Here is a 27650-nt window from a genome sequence, read left to right on the forward strand (position 1 = left end):
GGCCATTTTGAATCGGAACCCGTGATGGGAGGCTTGCCATGGCTTTCCTGCCGAGCGATTGAAGGAAAACACTCGATCTATCTGGTCAGGTTGACAAACCCAATGCACCAAAAACAATAGACATCGTACACTGCATTAGCAACGTCACCAGATTAAAACAACCGATCTGCAGCCTCCTGTTTTCTGCCAAAAGAAATAGCGCACATGATCAAACAATAAAATCAGTACCTTTTAAAAATAATAATAACCCCCTCCCACCCCCCCAAAAAAAAACTATTGTAAAGAAACAAAACAGAACGTGCATTGGAACACTGAAAAATCAAAATGAATTTATTTCAACAGAAAAAATGGTTTCCCTAATCCACAGCAACTACCCATGCCTGCGTGTGGTTATTACTTCTCTATCACATTATAAACAGCACATTTTCCATTCCCAAGATTCCCCCAGAACTACTCCCCTCAAAAGCTATATTCAAGTCAAATTTACAATCTTCAAAGGAAGCCAAAGAGGAATTCAAAACGACACAAGATAACGCACTAACTTGGCACCCACACCATCGTCAGATTGTGGATGTGCCATCTGCTTTAAAAGCAGTGGATATTTATTGAAAGCATTTACTCTCGGTGCCTAACAAGGAGCATAAAGCTATTTTACCAATTATCATGGTCAGAGGACAACAACAACAATGACAAGAATGAGGATGAATTTGTTTTCAAACAACAGCTTTCGAGCAACTCCAAATTAAACTTCATGCCCAAATCAAATGAAACAGATTGGCTGTGACAGATTTGGCTTCAAGTACAAGTTTGTGTTTAAATGCGGAATCCATGTTGCACCAGCACTTAACTGGCCCTGGCTCAACTGGCCTTAACTGGTACGCCCTTTCGATCAGCCGTGAAGCAAAATGATCCACAAATATGGCTCCCTCTTAGAAAACGGCAACTAAAACTGCTTTATTCTGCAACATTCATGGCAGCAGGCACAGCAGACCAAAATACAGATCCATTCTGCAAGTGCACATCAATCTAAGAAAATAAAATGGTCAGCAAAGAATCTCGACGGGCATTACAGTCGAAGGCTCCCATCCCAGCACACCCCACCATTTTATACAGGTGATGCAAATGCACGTCTCAAGAAACAGTTTGCACTCACCATGCGGGCCTCTAACATATTTCTAACATGCTTTCTGACCCCTAATGGGCTTCAGAGCATTGCAAGCGAATACAAAGGCAACGGAGAAAATATGAAGCGTTCACTGCCAAATGTCGAGGATAACGGCCACTCTGGAAACAAAATCAGAACAGCAAGTGCAGAATCAATTCACTGCCAAATGAGGTACTCTTCCCCATGACCACCAAAAGAAGAAAGAGAAAGAAAGATTGGGAAGAGATAAAAAGTTGGTTAGCAAGAGGACAAGGACTAGAAGCTGCTACTTGTTAGAACGGCGGGCTGGCTCAGAGGCAGTAGGAGGTGGTGGCGGCCCTCTGCGATCGAGGTCCTCGACATATGACACGACCATCTTGCGACGCTCTTCAGGAACGCAATCAAGCACGAGATAGCGCTTATCATTCTGCAAGATCTTTTCGATGTCACGCAGGTGTTGATCTGACTCTCGCAACAGTTTGTTTGATCTAGAAGGTGGCAGGGAAGAGGACATTGTCAAAACATCACTTTGCTCATCAGATATATTTGTGCTCGACAGAAAGAGTGCCTATGGAAAGACTACCCACTTTCAATTTTTTAACCTTTTGTTGCCTTATAGCCTGGAATTAAATTACACTAGGGCATGCCCGTACTATATATATGCCCGTACTATATATCTATCTAAAATTATATCCCCCCCCCTCTATTTACATGAAATGGTTTGGTCCATTCGCAACGCCAAAGCGAACGGCGAACGGCTTGCGAGTACAGTGACAATCCCCCCCCTCTATTTACATGAAATGGTTTCGTCCATTCGCAACGACCACAGAACCCCCCCCTCTATTTACATGGAATGGTTTGGTCCATTCGCAACGCCGGCACACGCGATCGTTCGCTGCTCTCTGATTGGTTGAATCGTTTTTTGGACATAGCTCGGTAAGTAATTGTCCGATTAATATGAAACCTTGAAAAGGCACATCCTCGGGTCCCCAGCAATATACCTGGCAAGTTAAAAGTATATCGGACCCGTGGTTGTCGAGAAACAGCGGTCACAGACAAACAAACGTACAGACAGACAGACAGAGATTACTGGAATTATAGATAGATTATATCAGACGTTTTCCACCTTTATTTACATATCGTAACCCACAACTTCCAAGTGACAAACAAATTCTACAAACTTCAGAAAATTAATACAAAATACAAAACTAGAATATCTTGGTTGGATAAGTGTCCACCCCCCTGAGTTAATACTTGGTGAAAGTACCTTTGCAGCAATTACAGCTGTGAGTCTGTTGGGATAGGTCTCTACCAACTTTGCACACCTTGACTGGGCAATATTGTACACTGCTCCTTTCCTATGCCATCTCCAGGCACTGCATAACGTCATTGCCGAGCACAGAAGGGGGCCCGGCAATGACACTCGCTGAAAGGGAGTACAGACTCTCCTCGAGTTACGACGTAGGCGACTTACGATGACTCGTACTTATGACCGTCGCAAAAATCTCAGTTGCTTCTTGTGCCTCGCACTGACAACTGATCAAAGGACTGATTTGTGTGTTTATATGTGTTTATGTTATAGGGTGCTTTATCACTTCTTATTTCAGTGCCACATTATTTGTGTACCTCATTATGTACCTGTATTTTTGTAAGCTTTTTTTTGTACAGTAAAACACATTGTAATGTCATAGTCTTTTATTTCAACCCTTTTATTTATTTTACTTATTGTACAGTGTATGGATTGGATTGGATTATGGGATTTAGGCTGTATGACTTTTAGCAAATGATGCTATGGTGGAATATGGACTTGGAAATATGTAATAAGTAATATATAATAAGTCCATGAGGGGTGATTCGACTTACGACTACTTCGACTTACGACCTGCTTGTCGGAACGCAACCCCATCGTAACTCGAGGAGAGTCTGTACTCAGTTTTCACTCCGGTTTCTTGTTGTACACCGCACCTTTCCTATGCCATCTCCAGGCGCTGCATAACGTCATTGCCAGGCACCGAAGGGGGCTCGGCAATGACGCATGCCTAAAGTGAGTACTCAGTTTTCACTCAGGTTGTTTGTTTGTTTTCTTTCTTTCTTGTTTGTCCGGGAGATATCTCAGCCATCCTTTGAGCTAGGAAGCTGAAATTTCGGCACAATAGTGAGCAAGTACTTTGTCAAAAACGGTGTTTTTCGTATTTTGATTAATCAATTAATTGATGAGTTATTTAATTATTAGCGATTAATTAAGTACTGATACATTTCCTTTCTCTTCTGGCCATTATCTCAGGCTCCTTTTGAGTTAGGAAGCTGATATTTGAGCATGCCAATGACCAAGTGATTTTGGCTGCAAAGGCTATTTTCGATTTATTGATTAATTAATTAATCAATTAATTATTTAATTATTCAATGAACGACTTAATTTTTTTTTTTTAAGTTACAGATTCGGATGAAATGGTGGTGGTTCATGTATTCTATTAGCCACTTGATTAACATTTTATTTTTTATGATTATTTATTTATTTTCATTATTAAGCATTTATTTATTTTCTTTCTCATCTGGGCAATATATCAGGCACATTTTGAGCAAGGAAGCTAATATTTGGACATGACAATGACCAAGTGATTTAGCTGTGAAGTGTATTTTTGATTTATTGATTAATTATTTAATCAATTAATTATTTAATTATTCAATGAACGACTTAATTAATTTTTTTTTTTAAAGTTACAGATTCGGATGAAATGGTGGTGGTTCATGTATTATATTAGCCACTTGATTAACATTTTATTTTTTATGATTATTATTTATTTATTTTCATTATTAATCATTTATTTATTTTCTTTCTCATCTGGGCAATATATCAGGCACATTTTGAGCTAGGAAGCTAATATTTGGACATGACAGTGACCAAGTGATGTGGCTATAAAGGCTATTTTTGATTTATTGATTAATCATTTAATCGATTAATTATTTATTGATTAATGAATTTATTATTCTTTTTTTTAAATTAATGACTTATTTAATTAAATTTCTAAAAGATACATCTTCGGATGAAGCACGAGTGGTTTAGTTATTGCTATTAGCCAATTGATTGAGAAAATATTTTATGATAATCTCATTGATTTTAATTATGCAATTAATCAATCAATTATTGTACACCTCTCCCTCCCAATACAGTCTCTATGAGATGTACGGCGGTATCGCTGGGTGCCAAAGGCGCCCCCCGGCAATGCCTGTGCTGGAGGATATTTATTTCTTTGGCATGGGGGCAGTGTACTTTGAATGTATCTGTACTTGTTTGCCCATTCTTCTGCACAAAACTGTTCAAGCTCAGTCAAGTTGCGTGGGGAGCGTTGATGGATAACAATCTTCAACTCATGCCACAGATTTTTAATTGGATTTAGGTCGGGGCTCTGACTGGGCCACTCAACGACCTTTATCTTTTTGTTCCTTAGCCACTTCAGTGTAGCTTTGGTTGTGTACTTCGGGTCATTCGTTGTCATGCAGAAAGGTGAACTTCTGTCCCAATTTCAGCTTTCTTGCAGAAGGCAGCAGGTTTTCCTCTATTTTGCAGGATTTTTCTGTATTTTGCTCCATCCATTTTCCCTTCTATCCTGACAAGTGCCCCAGTCCCTGCTGATGCGAAACATCCCCATAACATGATGCTGCCTCCGAGATATGGTTGCAGGTGCACGGAAGGACAGACAGAAGAAGCCCAATCCATAAGCCACCGTTTCAGACCAAGTCCAACGGGGGCTAAATAATCAGAATCACTACAAATTTAACACAGGTGGAGGCCAATTAACTTGGTGTGCGATTTTGAAGGCGATTGGTTACACCTGAGCAATATACTGTTGCGGTTTTTAGAACCTTCACTTTATCAAATTTAGTATTAAAATCCCTCATAACTCCCCGTGTACATTTCCCCTTAATTGGCTGTTAATTGTTTGCACCTTAGTTAGTCCATCGCATCACGTAGCAAATAATAGGCTTCGCTCAATAGTTATCTCATTATTATATGTCAGTATAAGGCTCTGTTTTTCCACTAGTTCATTGTGTTGCACCAAATCAAATAAGGTAGAATCCCCTTTCAATTGCCCCAAAACGACATTGCCAACCGCATTACCAACTGCATTCGCCGCCATGCCATGTGCTCTAACTCGGGGAAGAAGCGTGTGGCCCCACCTCGTCATCAGGAGGAGGAGTGAGCCAGCCCCCGATCAACCAACCAAGCATGAGGGGTTTGGCCTGAGAGGGCGGAGGAAAGAAACTTCGAGGAGGTTCAGGAAGATTCGAGGGTGTGGCCTATAAAACCCGTTGCATGAGCCCCCACCGCCAGAGATGATTGCGGGAGTCAGAGGAGCGAGGGAGCACGAAGGCAGTTTCTGCAAGGAAGGCGCTTGAGTTGGTGAAGATAGACGTGCAACCTGCGGGAGTACGAGTGAGGGAGACGCTGTTTCCAACCAGCCTTGCCACGTCAAGCTCTGACGCGCTGCTGCGAACATCCCCGGCGGTGTGGACTCGAGGGTGGAGAGTCGGCGGCTGCGCGCTCCTGGCCCGGCCGTTCTCCTGCATCCAGCTGAACCTTCCTCTCCTTCCAGCCATTCGTTCCTGCCTTCATTCCCCATTCGTGTAAGTCTGCCTGTCATCTGTCCTCTGTGTTGTCTGGGGTATAAGTTAAGCCTGTGTTGATAAGCTAGAAATTGCTCTGTGTCCTTCTGCTCCTTCCATTTTCCTGTATATTACTTTTATTTCTTCTCTTCTTGATTTTGGTTTGTGTAAATAATTAATAAATATCTGTTCTTCCTACCTTCATCTTTTTCTTCCTGCTCGTCCGATCGTCTTTGTGATTTCCTCCATTGAGTACCTGTGGCACGATTTGGCCAACGCTTTATGAATCGGGTTTAGTCTTTGTTAATGGCTCGAACTTCGGACTGCTAACCCGCTCAGCAGATAACATCTAGAACCGTGGTTCGAGCAGAAGTTATTCCCTCGTTCCCGGCTGGCGGTAGTAATTAGGTACGTAGCGAACCCCTAGGCCTAACAAACCCTACCTACCGTCGGTCCGGGAAGGACGTTGTAGCTTCAGGATCGGAGACGGCCAGTGCAAATAGAAGGGGGATTAACCCCCCCTTGCTAAGGGGGAGCGCTGTCCCCGTTTCCGTAACAATACAATTGCTATTATAAGGGGGGTGGACACTTATCCAACCAAGACATTGTTGTGGTTTTAGGAAACTGCCCAGAGGCAATGCCAACCACCATACAGGTCCCTTCAGTGTTGTTATTTCAGTTTAAGATTAGAATAGTTCCTTCCCCTTGTGTAGTGGGATGCCGGAGTGTCAATAAATGTATTGGTGACGGGTATGAAAGGGTTTTCCCACTTTTATCTCCATTTCATAGGGGCTGGGGGGGGGGGGGGGGGGATGAAATGAGATCTCGCCCGCCACAAAGCCTTTAAGGCCCCTCGAGGTGGGGCCTACACGAAGGAAAATACAGATACAAGTTAATAAAAATTTTTATGCTAAATTAAAAAGGCAATGTAGGGATGACAAACGACAGTCTAAAAAAGGTCGTAAACAAGATAGGGATGATGTTGGTTTAGAGAGTAGCTAATAGTATTGCCATCACATAACAATCCCGACATCACTGCCTCATTTACACGTCATCAATTATTGCTTCAAGCTTCTACAAACACTCCACTGGTTACAACAGGACTTGATTACTCTTGTAGTGTAGGCACATACTGAGACTGCACAAATTAGCAGCCCGAGTACAATGTTATAATATCAGTACATGATCATCAGCTTCTTACAAACTGCATGGACATCTCTAATAACAACATTCTATAATTATCTGCATTCGTGATTGGTTACTCTAAGTTGATAAAAAATAATAGGAAAGATAACTGAAGCTGCAAGAAGTGCATCTATATATATAAAGCAGTAAAGTATGTTTGTTTGTTTGTCCTCTTATAACTCGAGAACTACTCATCGCAGAGAAAAACCAAAGGCATATTCGGAATCAGTACGTCTCAGAGCAACTACAGCACACCTTAACTTTAAAAAAACTTCGGGTTTTAAAATTAGCGTATTAGCGCAGAAGCGCTAGTAGAAGAGGGAGGGAATCGAAGGGAGGGAGCGCAGCGCTCCCTCTAGCGCTTCGCAGCGCCAGCGCTTCTGTTAGCGTAATGGTGCACAGGCGGTTCTCACTCTTGTGCATGCACAAATGCGCTGTTCCGATGCTTCATGTTCCTGCAAAGACTTTGGCGCATGCGCAAATGACGACACATGGGCCACTGTATGTTCGTTTAATACGTACGCGCTTTGATGGGCGGGGCGTATGGCGTTCATGAAATGGTCGAATGCGGAAGTGCTTGAAGCCGTTGCGAGCGACTCGCACGATCTCTTGTCATGGTCCACAAGATTATCACAGAGACGTGCAGCTTCCAGCATTACGAGATATGATCGAGACCTAACTTTTGAGAACAGTCCCAGCCTTCTCGGCCCCGTGGTTGGTTCAGACGACCCCGAGAAAGGACGTGTTGGATTTTATCGCGAGCCGATTCGAGCGCCGACGTGCCGGCGAACAAAACCAGTCATATCTTTTTAACGCGTGGTTCGATTTTTACAAAATAAACTTTTTCTTGAAGGGCTGAACCATGCGCTCACAACGATACCGAGTTAGACCCTGGGAGAGCCGTTTTGCGCCGGCAAAGGCGCCTTGTTCTCCGTGATGACCATGTCGTGCTGCATAGATTACCATAAATTATAATATATTACCGGCGGCTCGTTCCGTGACGTCACGGCTCACTTAATTGCAATTATCTCTGGGATTCCTTGGCCAAATCGTGCCAACTTTTATATATACTAGGGCATGCCCGTACTATATCTATATCTAAAATTATATCCCCCCCCCTCTATTTACATGAAATGGTTTGGTCCAAAGCGAACGGCTTGCGAGTACGGTGACAATCCCCCCCCTCTATTTACATGAAATGGTTTGGTCCAAAGCGAACGGCTTCCGGAGTTTGGTAAAGAAATCGCCATAGCGTGCACAAACGCGCAGGAAAGCGAAAGAATCGCAAATTAGTTTTAAAACATAGTTTAACGCCAACATAGTTTGCCAACGTGAAATAAATGAATACGCTCTCAAATGTGCAGTCCGAGGCAGAGTCTGTTCGGCACGTTCGGCACACGTGATAGCTCGCTGCTCTCTGATTGGTTGAATCGTTTTTTGGACATAGCTCGGTAACTACTTGTCCGATTAATATGAAACCTTGAAAAGGCACATCCTCGGGTCCCCAGCAATATACCTGGCAAGTTTAAAGTATATCGGACCCGTGGTTGTCGAGAAACAGCGGTCACAGACATACAGACATACATACATACATACATACATACATACATACATACACACAGAGATTACTGGAATTATAGATAGATAAAGCAGTAAAGTATGTTTGTTTGTCCTCTTATAACTCGAAAACTACTCATTGCAGAGAAAAACCAAAGGCATATTCGGAATCAGTACGTCTCAGAGCAACTACAGCACACCTTAAATTTTAAAAAACTTCGGGTTTTAAAATTAGCGTATGAGCGCAAGCAGAAGAGGGAGGGAATCGAAGGGAGGGAGCGCAGCGCTCCCTCTAGCGCTTCGCAGCGCCAGCGCTTCTGTTAGCGTAATTAGCGTATTTCGGAACGTTATTTTTCAACTTCATTATTCGGAATCAGTACGTCCCAGAGAAACTTCATAATGTTAATTTTTCAACTTCATCCGATTGACATGGGACCAACGGCATGTGACAGAGAGTGAAACATACATGCTACATTTATTTGACGACAATGAGTTCCGACTTCCGGGTTCGTGCCGCCAACCCTGTTAGGCGCCTCTTGCGGCACACAGGAATTACCAGTGAACTGGTACTCAATTGCCGACCTCGGTAGGATGACAGGCTGAGTCAACCCCCCTGGGTGTTAAGGGGAGGAGGAGGGGAGGGGAAGAGGAGGGGAGGGGGAAGAGGAGGGGAGGGAATGGGGGGGGAGGGGGGAGGGGGAGAGGGGGAGGGGGAAGGGGGGGGAAGGGAGGGGGGGAGGGGAAGGGTGGGAGGGGGAAGGGGAGGGGAAGGGGGGAGGGGGGAGGGGGAAGGGGGGAGGGGGGAGGGGGAGGGGGAAGGGGGTGGGGGGAGGGGAAAGGGGGGGAGGGGGGGAGGGGGAGGTGAAGGGGGAGGGGAAGGGGGAGGGGGGAGGGGAAGGGGGAGGGGGGAGGGGAAGGGGGGAGGGGGGAGGGGCCCTTCTTCCCCCGGGCAGCCCCCACACCCTCCCCTCTTCCCCTCCCCTCCCACCTCCCCCCCCCCCCCCTCCCCCTCCCCCCCCCCCCCCCCTTCCCCCTCGTTCCTCTCCCCTGATCTTCCCCCTCCCAACTCCTCCTCCCCCGCCCAGCAATGCCGGGTACTTCTGCTTGTGAAATTATATAGGAGCTTCTGTTACGGATTCGTCACTTCCGTTGTTGTGGTTTTCATCCACTGTAAACATTTTTGATTCCATGTACGATTAATTATTGTTGTCGTTTAAGGGAGATAGAGGTTACTATTTTCAAAAGGTAAAAAAGTCAATGTTTTAAATGAAACCGGAACCGGACGACGAAGAAGAGGAAGAGTAGAAACATAAGGCGGCGCGAGTGAGTCGGGGAAGAAGCCGAGCGGCGTTGAGGTTTTGAGCCAACGCTAGCGAACGGAGGTCTCTAATAATAATAATAATTCATTTATTTTGTATAGCGCTTTTCCAGAAGCCCAAAGGCGCTTTGACAGAGTGGAAAACATAATGCATAACAATACATGAAAACAACAATTGCAAAAAGACAAGAATCAAGAAAACAAACAGCAGCGATATACGGCATATATATAAGACAAGAATCAAAAAGACAAGACAAGAATCAATAGGGAAATATTTAAAGCAAAAGGAGGGAGAAGGAGCAGAGATAGTCAGGGGTTAAATGCTGTGGGTTGAATGTTGAATGCAGCGTTGAACAGGTGGGTCTTTAGTGATGTTTTGAATGTGGTGAGTGAGGAGGAGTCTCTGATGGTGTGAGGTAGTGAGTTCCAGAGGGTGGGAGCAGCGATGGAGAAGGCCCTGTCCCCCCAGGATCTGAATTTGGTCCGGATGGAGGGGGTCAGGAGGTTGGTACCAGCAGAGCGGAGGTTGCGGGTGGGAGTGTGTCTGGAGAGGAGGTCAGCCAGGTAGGATGGGGCCAGGTTATGGAGGGCTTTGTATGTCAAGAGGAGGATTTTGTACTGGATTCTCTGGGGGATGGGGAGCCAGTGAAGCTTGTAAAGGACGGGGGTGATGTGGTCACGGGTCCGGGAATGAGTGAGTAGACGGGCAGCGGAGTTCTGAATGTATTGGAGTTTATTGGTGATTTTTGAGGGTGAACCATAGAGGAGGCTATTGCAGTAGTCCAGACGGGAGGTGATGAAGGCGTGGATGAGGGTTTCTGCAGCCGTGGAGGAGAGGGATGAGCGGAGACGGGCAATGTTTTTCAGGTGAAAGAAGGCTGACTTTGTGATCTGTTTAGTGTATTTGTCGAAGGAAAGGGTTTGGTCAAAGATGACGCCAAGATTCCGGATGTGAGGGGAGGTGGATACTGGGATACCGTCGATGTTGAGGGCAAAGTTATGGGTGGATTTTGTGAGCGTTTTTGGGCCAATGATGATTATTTCAGATTTATCACAGTTAAGCTTGAGGAAGTTGATTTGAAGCCAGGATTTTATTTCAGTGATGCAGTTTGTCAGGATAGAGTGGGTGTCGGTGGAGACGGACTTGGTGGAGATGAAAAGCTGGATGTCATCGGCGAAGCAGTGGAATTGGAGACCATGACGGCGGATTAAGTGACCGAGCGGGGACAGGTAAAGGATGAAGAGGAGGGGGCCAAGAACTGAACCTTGGGGGACACCTTGGGGGAGGGGAGCAGTGGGGGATTTGCAGTTATTGATGGAGATGAACTGGCATCTGTCAGAGAGGTATGATTTAATCCAAGAGAGGGCAGTGCCGGTGACGTTAAAGGTGGATTCAAGTCGGGTGAGGAGGATAGTGTGATCGATGGTGTCAAAGGCAGCGCTGAGGTCGAGGAGGACGAGAATGTTGAGGTTGCCAGCGTCAGAGGAGAGGAGAAGGTCGTTGGTGATTTTGAGGAGAGCAGTTTCAGTACTGTGGTTGGAGCGGAATCCGGATTGGAATGTTTCATACAAGTTATTGGCAGAGAGATGATGTTTGAGTTGAGTGGCTACAGCGCGTTCCAAAACTTTTGACAGAAAGGGTAGGTTGGAGATGGGTCTGAAGTTGTTTAGGGTGTCAGGGTTTAGACCAGGTTTTTTTAGAATGGGGGTAACAGCAGCAATTTTGAGGGAAGGTGGGACGATGCCTGTAGACAGGGAGGAGTTTATTGTTGTAATGATAAGTGGAGAGAGAGCAGGGAGGGAGGCTTTGACAAAGCTGGAGGGGATGGGGTCAAGAGTGCAGGTGGCAGTTTTCATTCCTATGAGGAGTTCAGAGAGGTCAGTAGGAGAGATTGGGGAGAACCGAGACAGGGGATGGCAGGACAAGGGGGGGCAGGTGGTTGGAGGGGGAGCGGGTGCGGCGGTGGTCAAGCTGTTGTAGATGTTGTCAATTTTGCGTTGGAAGAAAGAGAGGAAGGAGATGCAGTTGTCTACTGTGAATGACTGGGTGGTGGTGTTCAGGGGGCGGAGGAGTTTGTTTATTGTCGAGAAGAGTGCTTTTGGGTTTCCGGAGCCAGAGTGGATAATTTGAGAGTAGTAGGCAGAGCGGGCGCGGGAGAGGGCATCTTTGTAGTGTTGTATGTGGTCCTTGTAGGCTTGGGAGTGAACTGTGAGACCCGTTTTATTGCGGAGTCTTTCAAGTTGGCGAGCACGAGTTTTCATCAGGTGGAGTTCAGGGGTAAACCAGGGAGCAGAATGGGTGAAAGAAACTGTTTTGGTTTTTACAGGCGCAAGCTGGTCAAGGCAGGAGGAGAGAGTGTGGTTGTAGTAGTCAGTGAGGTCGGAAGGGGTGTGGAGGTCAATGAAGGGAGAAGTGGACATTTTTTCAGAGAGGGTGGATGAGAATGAGGTAGGTGAAAGAGCGTTTAGCTTACGGAAGTTGATTGTGCGATAATGCCTTGGTGTTGGGGCGGGGATGTTGATGGTCAGAGTGATGGCTAAGTGGTCAGAGAGGGTGAGGTCGGAGCCATAGAGATGGTGCAAATTTAATCCAGTGGAGCAGACAAGGTCCAAAATGTGACCACGGATATGGGTAGGAAAGTCGACATGTTGAGTGAGGTTAAAGCAGGTGAGTAAATCAGTGAAGTCAGTGGTTATTGTGGAGTCAGTGGAGTCCATGTGGATATTGAAATCACCAAGGAGGAGGATTGAGGGGGAGAGGGAACATAGCTGGGTCAGAAAGTAGGAGAAGTCAGACAGGAATGATGGGTGTGGTTTGGGAGGGCGGTAGACGACAGCCATGACTGACTGCGTGTGACCAGAGAGTTTTAAAGCCAGGTGTTCAAATGATGGAGCAGATGAGATGGAGATGAGGTTGGTCTTGATGTCTTGACGGTGGATAACGGCAATTCCACCACCTCGGCCCTCCGAGCGTGGTTTATTGACGTAGGAATATCCATTGGGTGTGGTGAGGTTGAGTGTGTAGTAGTCCAGAGGTTGTTGCCAGGTTTCGGTGAGACAGAGAAAGTCCAGTTTGTTATCCAGGATGTATTCGTTCAGGATGAGGCATTTATTGTTGAGGGACCGGGTGTTGAACAGGGTGAGCTTGATGTTGTTTTGAACAGCAGGGATGAATTCAGGTGATTTAGCCAGGGTTCGTAGGCAAGAGGTGCGATCGTGTGGGTTGCTGTGACCAGGTGCGCTGGGACGAAGAGTGAGAGTGCGCTGAGCCGACCAGAGGACGGGGATGGAGTGACCTGATTGCAAATAAACAAACTTGCGACCGGAGCCACGGTGAATGTACCTGGGTCGTCGGAGGAGTCCATTTGATTTGATGGCAGAGATGCATGATGGGGTGGAGCGGGTATTGAGCAGAAGAAGCCTTGCGGCGGAGTACTTCAGAGCCATGCCAGGCAGGAGCGAAGGGACGAGTACGAGGCCAAGGTCGAGGAGGCAAAGCGGCAAACGCAGCGGCAAACGCAGCGGCAAACGCAGCGGCAAACGACTGCAGCCGCTAATCAAGACCACAGCGGCAAACAAGGCCACAAGGCCACCGGCAAACAAGGCCACGGCCACAATCAACGGGAGCGGGCCTTTCGAATTCCGTATTCCGTACCATCAAAAGCAGATTCCGTTATCCAGCCGGAGAACACGCGGCACGTGCGGGTGTGAAAAGGCAGGACAGGTGTGAGATGTCAGGTCAGAAAGGTAGAAGCAGACCCTGTACATCCATCCAGTCGGAGAAGCGGCGAATATGCAACGCCAGCGTCCTCTCGCAACCGAACCCGGAAGAACTTTATTTCTTCTAAAATCAAGAACTCTAGAAGAACTCTAGCGACCTTTTGGGTTTCCCGGGAAAGCGATTCCTGTGACAGAGTTGTTATCGCTGTGACAGATCAACCTGCGTGTCAGGATTTGCGATTGATTCCGAAGAGAATCATCCTCGGGCCGTTACGCCTCGAGAAGGGGCCGTCGGCCATTTTGAGTCGCGCGCTTTGCGCATCGCGCAAGGTCTTTACTTCGCTTCAGCCGTTTTCACCGCATTCAGACGCTTATCTGGTGTGTGTGTGTGCAACAAGGAATTTGAAGGTAAATCTGCGGTTCGCCGGTTTGGAGCCGTGAAACGTCCATACCCGAGGGTGTGATTTCCCAGTCGCCTGGAGGGCGCCTTTGGATTTCCCAGTCGCCTTGAGGGCGCCTTTGCGCAGCTTTGGTTGCGTGACTGTGACTGTCATCCGAACGGGATTCTGGTCTCGATTAGACATCGTTCTGACGATCGCTGGAGCGGATCGACTTTGGCTTGAAGCCGGGATCGACTTTAGCTTGAAACCGGAATCAACTTTGGTTTGAAGCCGGGAAAGAGACATTGGGAATGTTCTTGTTTCACTCACTTGGAGCACAGAGAGTTCTATATTACGAAACTGATGGTACCATCATAGGATATATATTGATTGTACTTTTGATTACTATTATTGTTGTACTGTTATTCTTGTGTGATCTTAATACAATATTTGTTTGTTGGTAACAATTGGTGTGGCTTCACCATTGATCTTTGACAGACAGAATAACACATTTTTCTGCCGTGACTCCTCTCGGGGCTCGGAGGTACACCGTGACCAGGGGGTTGGGGAGGAGCACGTAACACTTCTTATCCTTATGCAGAAATGAAATATAGGAGCTTCTAATACTTTCAGCTCGGCCTAACACGAGACAATAGTCTGGAGGCAGTGATGTAGGGATGTAGGGATTGTTATGTGATGGCAATACTGTTAGCTACTCTCCAAACCAACATCATCCCTATCTTGTTTAGGACCTTTTTTCGACTGTAGTTTGTCATCCCTACATTGCCTCTTTAATTAAGCATAATTTTTTTTATTAACTCGTTTCTTTAATTTTTTACAATGTGGAATAACACAATGGTATGGCACTCAGAGGATACCCAATCTTGGAGCAAAAGTGCCAAGATATCTTAGTCAGCAATGTCAAACACTGCGCATGTGTTCCTATATTGTCTTACGTAACCCTGACTGTATCTTGCAGCTCTGTCTTATTGCTCGTTTCTGAAAGAGTAATGTTTTCATCCAGCCTCAGGCCACACAATGACCTGCACTTAGAAATGCCCAAAATAACTGGTGTGGTTTGAAGGTTTCCCTCTAACCAATAGGGTGGGGACAGAGGGGAGGGGCGGAGCCTCTCAAAATATATTTACACGGCCAGACGTGAAAGCGACACCCTCGTGGTGTTTTTACTGTTTTGCTTACTTGAAGTGTCAATATAACTTATACACTCGAAATGCAAATGTCCTCGATAAATTACTACGAGAGTACGAAAAGATACTCCAACTTTTGTTTTGTATCAGTGGGTGGGGCCGACATTTTTTATCTGCGTCATCCCGACGTTAGTATGTAGAATCCACAGAGCCAGTGAACTCTGATAATAGTTTTGTAAAATTAACTTCAATGAAGAACTTTATCAAGACAAGATATAAGTATTTATCTGCAGTATCCAAATCCTGGTTCTGAGACATCAGAAGACCACGGTAATACTTGAGTAGATTCTCACCTCGGTAATACTAACAAAAATAGTCACTATAAATCATCAGAAAGATGTTAGTCCAACACACTGTACACGTGACACGCTTTCTTATCTGCGCATGCGCATAGCAAGGTGCAAGGTTGATAGAGTAAGTGTGAGGAAGGGGTGGCCGTGTCAAACTCCGATGGTTGGTTGAGTACGAGAGAGAACACGCTCTCAGAGTATGTGTAAATATTTAACTGAAGAAACAAATGATAACAATGGATGCTGCACCAAGTAAAATCCCAGTCATTGCCATTGAGAGAGGCCCAGCTCAGAAATACACCGTCTGAATAATTATTATAATATTGGAGAAGATGATGTTCTACTGATTTACAAATGTTGTATTACAAACTTTATAGACTTGCTCACCAGTTGCGTACTGAGGGTGTCTGGCATAATTTTTTTAATAACATAATTGTTCCCCCTCCACCCCCTGCTTCCACGTTCCTCTCCAAAATCCCCAACCCCAGTAGCCATAGGTAATACGAATAGGGCATAGACATAAGGAAACTAGGATCTTTATGTTTAAATATCAATTAATTGACCATTGACCACTCCAGGCGATGCAGTGTGCCAAATTAAAAATGAAAGGAACACTAAGTGTCAGTTCAAATATTTATTAAACTCGAGGGCTCGTTGGTCCATTGGACCAAATTTTAATTGGGGACTTTTGGATCTTCGGGGACTTTTGGGTCTTTGGGGACTTTTGGGTGTTCGGGGACTTTTGCGTCCTCAAGGATTTGGTCATCTGGGTGTAAAGTGTTAAAGGGTCTTCCAAGGTCTAAGAGGTCTCAGCAGTCCAAAGGGTTAAAAGGTTCATTTGAATAGTACGTAATTAATCAATAGACGTGGAAAGGTATATATAACTACAACAAACACACACAAAAAAATACACATTAAAAAAACACACAAAAAAAAAAACACAAAAAAACACACAAAAACAAAAAAACCACACACACACCATCCATTTATAGTAGGGTTCAATTTGCGTGGATTCCTTTTTCAGGCTGTTTTATACGACGGCATCATTGATGCGCCACCGTAGTGAATCTGACGCCGAGAAATCGTGACTCGAGATGGTTTATTGATCACGTGGTTTGCTTTTGCCTTGACCTGCAACTGGAGGGTTCGTGATCACGTGTCTCGTGTGCGTCCTGTAGCACTGGTACCTTGCTATCATTTTATTTTCATAAATGTAACTGAAAAACAAGACATTTCCCGAGGCATGACATTTCTGCTGATATTATTTGATTCCACATTATCACGCATAACGCCGACAGAGGCAAATGTGTTTAGCGGCTCCGCCCCCATTAAGCTGATTTAGCCACGCCTATCCCGGTCCTATTATTAACGCACAGGTTGTAAACCTGGTGCGTTATAGCGTTTGCCTGGGAATTTCGGGCGCTCAAAAGTGAAGCTAGTTTCTGTCACCCATTTCTGTCGCTCATTTCTGTCGCTCAGATGTGTAAACATGACGTCATCAAATCTATATTTATAGGATAGGTTATAGGAGATATATATGTTATAGGATAGGAATATAGGACCCAAATGACCCAGAGGACCCAAATGACCCAGAGGACCCAAATGACCCAGAGGACCCAAATGACCCAGAGGACCCAAATGACCCAGAGGACCCAAATGACCCAAATGACCCAGAGGACCCAAATGACCCAGAGGACCCAAATGACCCAGAGGACCCAAATGACCCAGAGGACCCAAATGACCCAGAGGACCCAAATGACCCAAATGACCCAGAGGACCCAGAGGACCCAAATGACCCAGAGGACCCAAATGACCCAAATGACCCAGAGGACCCAAATGACCCAGAGGACCCAAATGACCCAGAGGACCCAAATGACCCAGAGGACCCAGAGGACCCAAATGACCCAGAGGACCCAAATGACCCAGAGGACCCAAATGACCCAGAGGACCCAAATGACCCAGAGGACCCAAATGACCCAAATGACCCAGAGGACCCAAATGACCCAGAGGACCCAAATGACCCAGAGGACCCAAATGACCCAGAGGACCCAAATGACCCAGAGGACCCAAATGACACAGAGGACCCAAATGACCCAGAGGACCCAAATGACCCAGAGGACCCAAATGACCCAGAGGACCCAAATGACCCAGAGGACCCAAATGACCCAGAGGACCCAAATGACCCAGAGGACCCAAATGACCCAGAGGACCCAAATGACCCAGAGGACCCAGAGGACCCAGAGGACCCAGAGGACCCAGAGGACCCAAATGACCCAGAGGACCCAAATGACCCAGAGGACCCAAATGACCCAGAGGACCCAAATGACCCAGAGGACCCAAATGACCCAGAGGACCCAAATGACCCAGAGGACCCAAATGACCCAGAGGACCCAAATGACCCAGAGGACCCAAATGACCCAGAGGACCCAAATGACCCAGAGGACCCAAATGACCCAGAGGACCCAAATGACCCAGAGGACCCAAATGACCCAGAGGACCCAAATGACCCAAATGACCCAGAGGACCCAAATGACCCAGATGACCCAAATGACCCAGAGGACCCAAATGACCCAGAGGACCCAAATGACCCAGAGGACCCAAATGACCCAAATGACCCAGAGGACCCAAATGACCCAGAGGACCCAAATGACCCAGAGGACCCAAATGACCCAAATGACCCAGAGGACCCAAATGACCCAGAGGACCCAAATGACCCAGAGGACCCAAATGACCCAGAGGACCCAGAGGACCCAAATGACCCAGAGGACCCAAATGACCCAGAGGACCCAAATGACCCAGAGGACCCAAATGACCCAGAGGACCCAAATGACCCAAATGACCCAGAGGACCCAGAGGACCCAAATGACCCAGAGGACCCAAATGACCCAGAGGACCCAAATGACCCAGAGGACCCAAATGACCCAGAGGACCCAAATGACCCAGAGGACCCAAATGACCCAGAGGACCCAAATGACCCAGAGGACCCAAATGACCCAGAGGACCCAAATGACCCAGAGGACCCAAATGACCCAGAGGACCCAAATGACCCAGAGGACCCAAATGACCCAGAGGACCCAGAGGACCCAGAGGACCCAGAGGACCCAGAGGACCCAAATGACCCAGAGGACCCAAATGACCCAGAGGACCCAAATGACCCAGAGGACCCAAATGACCCAGAGGACCCAAATGACCCAGAGGACCCAAATGACCCAGAGGACCCAAATGACCCAGAGGACCCAAATGACCCAGAGGACCCAAATGACCCAGAGGACCCAAATGACCCAGAGGACCCAAATGACCCAGAGGACCCAAATGACCCAGAGGACCCAAATGACCCAGAGGACCCAAATGACCCAGAGGACCCAGAGGACCCAAATGACCCAGAGGACCCAAATGACCCAGAGGACCCAAATGACCCAGAGGACCCAAATGACCCAGAGGACCCAAATGACCCAGAGGACCCAAATGACCCAGAGGACCCAAATGACCCAGAGGACCCAAATGACCCAGAGGACCCAAATGACCCAGAGGACCCAAATGACCCAGAGGACCCAAATGACCCAGAGGACCCAAATGACCCAGAGGACCCAAATGACCCAGAGGACCCAGAGGACCCAGAGGACCCAAATGACCCAGAGGACCCAAATGACCCAGAGGACCCAAATGACCCAGAGGACCCAAATGACCCAGAGGACCCAAATGACCCAGAGGACCCAAATGACCCAGAGGACCCAGAGGACCCAAATGACCCAGAGGACCCAAATGACCCAGAGGACCCAAATGACCCAGAGGACCCAAATGACCCAGAGGACCCAAATGACCCAGAGGACCCAAATGACCCAGAGGACCCAAATGACCCAGAGGACCCAAATGACCCAGAGGACCCAAATGACCCAGAGGACCCAAATGACCCAGAGGACCCAAATGACCCAAATGACCCAGAGGACCCAAATGACCCAGAGGACCCAAATGACCCAGAGGACCCAGAGGACCCAGAGGACCCAAATGACCCAGAGGACCCAAATGACCCAGAGGACCCAAATGACCCAGAGGACCCAAATGACCCAGAGGACCCAAATGACCCAAATGACCCAGAGGACCCAAATGACCCAGAGGACCCAAATGACCCAGAGGACCCAAATGACCCAGAGGACCCAAATGACCCAGAGGACCCAAATGACCCAGAGGACCCAAATGACCCAGAGGACCCAAATGACCCAGAGGACCCAAATGACCCAGAGGACCCAAATGACCCAGAGGACCCAAATGACCCAGAGGACCCAAATGACCCAGAGGACCCAAATGACCCAGAGGACCCAGAGGACCCAGAGGACCCAAATGACCCAGAGGACCCAGAGGACCCAGAGGACCCAGAGGACCCAGAGGACCCAGAGGACCCAGAGGACCCAAATGACCCAGAGGACCCAAATGACCCAGAGGACCCAAATGACCCAGAGGACCCAAATGACCCAGAGGACCCAAATGACCCAGAGGACCCAAATGACCCAGAGGACCCAAATGACCCAGAGGACCCAAATGACCCAGAGGACCCAAATGACCCAGAGGACCCAAATGACCCAGAGGACCCAAATGACCCAGAGGACCCAAATGACCCAGATGACCCAGAGGACCCAGAGGACCCAGAGGACCCAAATGACCCAGAGGACCCAGAGGACCCAGAGGACCCAAATGACCCAGAGGACCCAAATGACCCAGAGGACCCAAATGACCCAGAGGACCCAAATGACCCAAATGACCCAAATGACCCAGAGGACCCAAATGACCCAGAGGACCCAAATGACCCAGAGGACCCAAATGACCCAGAGGACCCAAATGACCCAGAGGACCCAAATGACCCAAATGACCCAAATGACCCAGAGGACCCAAATGACCCAGAGGACCCAAATGACCCAGAGGACCCAAATGACCCAGAGGACCCAAATGACCCAGAGGACCCAAATGACCCAGAGGACCCAAATGACCCAGAGGACCCAAATGACCCAGAGGACCCAAATTCTATGTATGTTTCTATGATGATGTATGTTTTGGTGAAAGTACATAATGTGAATACTAGTAGCAATTTTACAAAAACCATGGCATAATTTCAAATCTTGACCCGAGATGATAATTATGCTACATCATAATTTCCATGTGCCAACCTGGGCGGAATCCAAGTGGATTCACTTGACTTGTTTCACAAAGGAATGTAGTTTTACGTACTTTTCGTGGCATCCAATCAAGCTATTAGAATTACAATACCAAAGGATGTTGCAGGAAGTAAAACTCTATCGAATGGTAGCAGAATCATTGCCATTGATAGAGACAGCTCGGGAATATGCCGTCTGAAGAAGACTATGATTATTATGAACAAGAAGATGAATTCCCAGGTTTGACGGATCTCCTTTTTTCACTTTATTTTGCTTTTACCTTGGTCTGGAGAACTGAAAAGTGATCCCTACCTCAACAATCAGCTGAACAGAGCAGGTAGGCTCTCATGTGTAGCCAAAGCGAGTTTTTAAAGAAGATACTTTAGTTTTGTATGTAGCAGATGGGACCGACATTTTTTCCCGTGCCATCCCTACATAGAGAGTACAAGCGTACTCTCCGATTTGACATGAGACAGAAAGGAGGAATCTATTGACATTTCTCTTGAATTGAGGTAGGTTGGGATAGAGCGGAATGCAGGATGCAGGTAAACTATTCCAGGGTGATGCCGTGCGGGGGGAAAAAGCTATAAGAATATCTCATCGTCTTACTCCTTGGGACAGATACAGTGTATGGATGGGAGGAAACTGCCAAGCGTGTCGAGCGACTGAAAGTATGTCCAGGTGGAACAACCTGTGATAGACCCTCAGAGCACATTCCATGGTAAAATCTGTAGAAATGGTTCAAGGAATCAACAAAGCGGCGGACTGAGAGAGGTTCCAGGGATGATGACAACTCCTGTCCCAACAGAAAGGCAGCACGTCACTGGATTCTGTCAATAAGAGACAGGTGACAGGCTGGATCACCAGACGAAATACAGGAATGATACTCCATGACAGGACATATTGCGAGTGGCCTTGTATAGATGGAGCATAGCAGCTTGAGAAAGGTATCGCCGAGCACGAAATAAGCAGTCAAGGTGCTGGGAGGCTCTTTTAGCTATACTAGAGATGTACTTTTCCTAGCTGAGGTTTGAGCTGATATCCAGTCCAAGCAGACAGATAAACAGGGGGTTCCTGCAAAGGTGAAGAATCCATAGACAGGGTCGGAAAACAAGGTGATCTTGAACTACAGAGACAAGAAGTGGGTCTTTTTTTGGTTGAAAGTAACAAGCCAGTCTTTTCCCCAGTTGATCACTTCCGTTAGGTCCTGATTGAGAGTGGTACTAGCATGGTCATGGGTAGGAGGAGCATAAATGTTTAATTTGAGAAAGAATACAATCCAGCAGATCATTAATATATAACAAGCATTCTGAGTATTGCGCTGCAATACATGTCCCGTACCAAAGTTCAAAGTGCCATAACTTTGTCAAAAATGATCGAATATGCAAATTTATGCACGGTTGATGCTGGTTTTCAAACTTGATTTTCAAACTTCAAAGGTATGCTGAGACACATGTGTCACGCCTCGCCTCGTTAAGCCCGCAAGGTCGCTCCGTGGAGCGGTCTGCACGTATTGCACTGTGAATTATATAATTACCAACTCACGGTCTGAGGTACTAGCGATTCAAGAGATATCCATTTTAAAAATATTTTCGTTTAACGATATCTGCCAAACCACGTGCCCTATCGCAAATTCCAAAAGGACATTTTAGTAGACCGACATGCTGAACAGATCTGTGAAGTTTCCCCTCGATTGGATCAAAAATGAGGGAGGAGCTCGGTTTTAAAGGTTCATGCTCAAAAACGTCATAACTCTGAAACCATGTGACACATGACGTCATGCTCGCTGACGTTTTTGTTCGTCATGGGTATGCGATTCTGCCTGCAAAGTTTGGCCTCGATCTGTTCAGGCGTTGCAGAGAAAAAGGGGTTTTCGTGTTTTCACGAAAAACAATATGGAGGCCGAACCACGTGACCTGTGACGTCATAATTACCATTAAAATATTCTGCAGACCGAGTCTCCCCTACGGTGAAAAATTTGATCTCAATCAGTCCTATTATTGCAGAGAAAATCTTTTTTAAAGGAAATTAAAACTTAAAATGGCACTGAGTTAAGGATCATCAGAATTATCAGAATTCCCAAAGTTCAAAGTGCCATAACTTTGTCAAAAATGATCGAAACGTCGTGAAGTTCGAACTTGATCTGTAACGTATCATGAGGAAACCATGTGCCAAGTTTGAAATCATTAGCATTAAGCGTTTAGAAAAAAAGTCCGGAAAACTGTTCTTTGCGTGACGGACAGACTGACGGAGGGACGGCGTGCAAACCTATAGTCCCCTCTGGTGTACACCGGTAGGGGACTAACAAGAACAATATTGGACCCAACAGAGGGATAAAGAGGGATAGGAGGGTCCGAGCTAAAGAGGGTCCGAGAAGGGATAAAGAGGCCCATACCAACACGGATCCACTCCGTAACTTCCTCGGCAGCTTCAGATGGGTTGCGGCAAAGGATTGAGTTCCAGTGAACATCGGCAAAAAAAGAATGCAAGACATCCCAGTCAGCCTTGCTATATTGGAAGACAGTTCGATGGACAGGATGAACAACAGTTGATGGTGAAGAATAACAAACTTGAACTTCGATGTTGACATGATCAGAATTTCCTGGAGGGGAGAGAATTTTTCAGTACAATCCCCAGGATGTGAACACAAAAACAGATCAAGAAGATATCTGTTATCAGTAACTCGATCAGGAGTTTGCGTCAGAGCTGAGATGATGATCTGAGTAAGGTCATGTGACACAGCAAAGTTAAATGCAGTGACCCAGGAGCATCTGTGCTGTGAGAGTGAACTAACCATTCTTTGTGATGAACATTAAGTCTCCAAAGACCATAATATCAGCAGTTGGGTGTCGAGACAGAGCCATATCAATACTATCAGTGATAGCATCGAAAATAGCACAATTGGGTGATGATGGAGAGCGATACAATCTCAAGAACCTAGTGGAATGTGGAATGCAAAAGTGCTAAGCGGGAGCACAAACGCTTGTGTCCTATCGTCAAGGCAGACCTCGCGGCCAAGTGGTAGAGAGGCCTTTGCATAAATACACAGACCAGACCGTGTGAAGGTGGAAAAACAGGCATATGGAGGATATAGCCAGGCTTGATTCAGATAACAGATAACACCTCAGCATGGAGACGAGTTTCACAAAGAGCAGCAGATCCGGAAAATTCAGTTTCTAGAAAGATTGGATGGCAGAGAAATTGCCACAAACTCCTCAGATATTAGCGTAGCGGGTACTTAGCGGCGTCGACCTCGTTACCCTTGGTGGCGGGACTCGAAATGCAGGTTGAGACCGAGTTCCATTAGGATTAGATTGAATAGTCATAGTGTTCCAATACATAGAGGAAGAAAGAGGAGGGAAAAAAAAGAGATCATGAGTTCACCAATCTACATGTCATGTACAAGGCCACAATGAGAGACATCAAGAGCCAAAATTAACCCCAAGCCGTAGCAGAGGCACCCTGATGGCCTCGGGAAAGCAGCCGGAAGTAGATGCAAGGGCCACCATCCATGCATGTCCATGGCAGTGCAGCTACCCCGGCATTTTACACCCACTGACAGATCAGCCTCTCAATGCATGACCCTCGAGTTCGGGATCCTGTACTATTGGGCGGCCATGACATGTAGCATGTTTTTAACCTGTGCAATAGGGTGGTCCAAAAATTTGAAGATTGGATTTTCATTTCTCCACAAGCCTGCCCATATTCCTATTGAAGAAAGTAGTTCGTGGTGAAAATTTGAGCTCGATTGGACAATATTTAGAGGTTACTCAAAATGATGACAAATTTTAATGAATAATAAGATACAGAATTTTTAGCATCATACATCAATTCATAGATAATTATCTATTTTCAATTACTCAAATTATTTATTATTGTTGGCTTGCACTTGTCTTCAATGGTATGACCAAGAGATTGTGCAAAAGCACTGGCCACAAACATAGCACGCCGATCTGAGAGATTTACTCTGTCCAGAGTTGCCACTATTGCTGGAGTGATCACCTTGATGGGAGCCTTTTTCACCTGTTTGGCAGAAGATGGACTTTGGAGTTTGAATTCATTGTCCCTTCAATCGGAGCTTTCAATCTCAGACTCATCATCATCATCATCATCAACCAGAGCCAATGTTGATGGAACAGATTGCATTGCTGTCCGAGTCTCAGCAGCATGTTTCTTCTTTCTTTTATCTTCATTCTCAAGCCTGATACACTTTATGTTCTCCTTCACTGCCAGAGTGTTGTCCACAGATCCCATATGTGAACTTGAGGGATCCTCACGCTGCATGATAAGGAATGCTTTGTCTTCTTCATTCGTCATTTTCTCAAGCGCATCATTTGGTGAGATATCGAAGAGGGATTGAAGATCATCTTTGAACATCTGCTCCTTCACTCTATAGTTTTCGAATGTCTTGGTTCTATTTTTCTTTAGCAGTTTGTAGGCATCATACAACTTCAAAAGTTGGCGCTCACAGGAATCTACTCTCTGCACTGGAATTCGTGCTTTCTCCCAGTATGCACACACAGCTTGTACACGAAGTTTGGCACTTTCACAAACTGTATGGTGTTCTTGCATGTGATGGTACACCATTTTCTGCAATGTGTGTCCTTTGGTTGGTAGTCCCCGACATATTATTTCCTTTTCAGACTTGCCCAGCAACCAAACTGTGGAAGAGCTGCGAGTTTCTGCCATCTGAAAAAAACAGGATAAATTAAAAATGTTATATTTTTTGAGCAACCTCTAAATAAGTTCCAACTGACCTCATATTTGGTTCATACGATCTTTATAAACATAGGAACAAGGGCAGCCTTGTGGAGCATGGATTTTTAATAGCATTAAATATTACATATATCTGTGGACCACCCTACTGTGCAACTCAAATGGTTAATTGTAAATGATGAGCCTGTGGGCCCACTGTACAATGTGCGCGCTAATTTGCATATCATGCCAAAAACTGGTTTGAATCGCACGCCAAATCTCAAGTGTGAACCCCCTCTCCCTCTCCCCATCTTCCCCGTTCCTGAATATTCCCAAAAGATACACGATAAGGACACCACACTTAGCTTTTATCAAACACATTTTTAGTTACACTTTATTTTGGTTTCATTGTAATTTTCACGTTAATTTCCACTGCATTAAGACATTGTACACGCCATTCATTGTCATCCGAAAACCTCACCACTCGCCACAGCCTTTGCTCCAACCACACACGACTTGTTCACATCATCCTCACCGCATCCACCGAGCATTTGCTGCAGGAATAACAGAAAGGGGATCGCTGGAAGCTGCGGCCAGTGCTTTAGTTCGCCAGACTTTATCATATATCAGAATAGACAGGCGTTACTTGGTCATTAGTGTCCTGGGGACATCTAATTGCTCAGTCTGTCTTTATAAAACAATTATGCGCTCCTAGCATTCATCCCACACCAAGGACAAGTCGCTAACCCTCCCACCCATGATAACTGCAGAGGTCCATTCTGTGGATAAAGATGCCGCACGCACTGTAATCATCAATCTGTGAGAGGCGGTGAGATGCTGTAATCGCCGATGTGAGAGGTGAGGAAAGCGTGCGATTAATGCCGCACCACCTTGATGGACCATTGTTTGCTGACATGGATAGACGCGATAACAATAGACATGAATGACAATGCTGGGAAAAACGGACACACCTAATTAGTCAGTTCTGTAACAAATAGACGAGTTAAGCGAAGAGCGGGCATACCCAATTGGTCAGTGCCCCGGCTAATCGACGAATGAATATGGCTGACAAAGCTACAGCCACACAACTTCTATTTATTACAGTAGATAGATAGATGTGGAAGTTGGTTGCACAAGCGAGGAAAAAAGGAGGAAAGGATGAAAGGATGAGTGGAGGTGGGCAGTGATTCTAGATTTTGTGAATTTCACCAGAAGGGGGGTTGCTGGTGTTAAGAATCCTGGTGAGGGGAGGACGGTAGGGGAGGGACAGAGCATGGAAAGGGCAGAGGATAAAAGACCATGTGTTTGTTGTTGTTTAAGCCAATTTCAAATCTCAGGGAAGAGCCAATTGACAAGGGAGGACAGGCCAGCACAACCACAATGGTGAAGTGGGTAACAAAGACAGACGAGGAACGGCAAATTGGGAGAAGGGGCAAAAGGACAAGCAGCAAAACAAGTTGGGAAAGGAGGAAAAAGAAGACAACAGAGAGAGACAAGTAGACAAAAGACATGTGGTTGCTTTATTATGGATGCCATTGCTATGAAGAGGTTTTCTGGGCAAAGGCATCCGTCCCTCTCCTTACCACAACCGCAGGCAGCACCATATTAACAAAACTGATACCAGTGTATCTCATTCCCCAGAGGGATTTCAGTATTATTCTTAAACTTCACCTTACTAGGAGCTTCAACCCATGCACAACAAAATAAAACATACAAGCAAGCCAAGTAAGGAGTTCACATCAAGGCACACTTGTCAACAAACGAGTCAAGAGGGACCTTCTGACCTATAAGTGATGAATTTTGTTTCCTTCAGCAGATTGCGGAATTCAGACTTGGCTGTAATGAACTTCTCCCGGATGTAATCGTTAAACTCCCGTTCCTTTTTCTGTTGGATTCGTGGGGGGAGCAAGGTGAGGTGAGAGATGGTGAAGGTGAAATATTTAAAATATGTTGAAAAACACATTCAAAACAAGCTCAACACAAAGTCTATAAAACAACAACAACTAGAACGGCACTCTGTGGAGAGCATACCTCCACCTGGTTGGCCATATCACTCAATAGTGAGGAATCACTTAAATTATACGAGCTGGATCCGGATCTTCACCAAAATCGAATCCAATCTTCCTCGTCAGACACCCAACCGGTCCACCAGGTTTTATCCAAATCCGTCCACAACTTTTGAGATATCCTGCTATGTATCGCTTTTGGCCCTATCTCCCAATGGTGAAGAATCACTTTTAAAATTCTACTAACCAGATCCGAATCCGGATCTTCACCAAAATCTAATCATTATCTGTGTGCCAAGTTTGAACAACATCGGTAAATGCATGTCTGAGAAATGGTTGAGGTCATGTTCAACATTGGGTTTTTATAGTATACAAGTTATCACTTATATACTATA

The 27650-nt window shown here is 46.1% G+C and overlaps 1 protein-coding gene across 1 annotated transcript in view; it reads right to left on the bottom strand.

Annotated features, from left to right (window-relative positions):
• Nucleotides 1–307: 307 nt before the first annotated feature.
• Nucleotides 308–27650, bottom strand: part of LOC137423461 (uncharacterized) — a 97867-nt gene continuing 70524 nt past the window's right edge. The window contains exons 9-10 of the mRNA XM_078773575.1: nucleotides 27034–27134; nucleotides 308–1632 (exon numbers count right to left, since the gene is read on the bottom strand). The gene's annotated coding sequence lies outside the window, so the exon portion shown is untranslated. The remainder of the gene's footprint in view (nucleotides 1633–27033; nucleotides 27135–27650) is intronic.

Source organism: Myxine glutinosa, chromosome 3, assembly GCF_964187855.1.
Source record: "Myxine glutinosa chromosome 3, kmMyxGlut1.1, whole genome shotgun sequence".
Classification (NCBI taxonomy): domain Eukaryota; kingdom Metazoa; phylum Chordata; class Myxini; order Myxiniformes; family Myxinidae; genus Myxine; species Myxine glutinosa.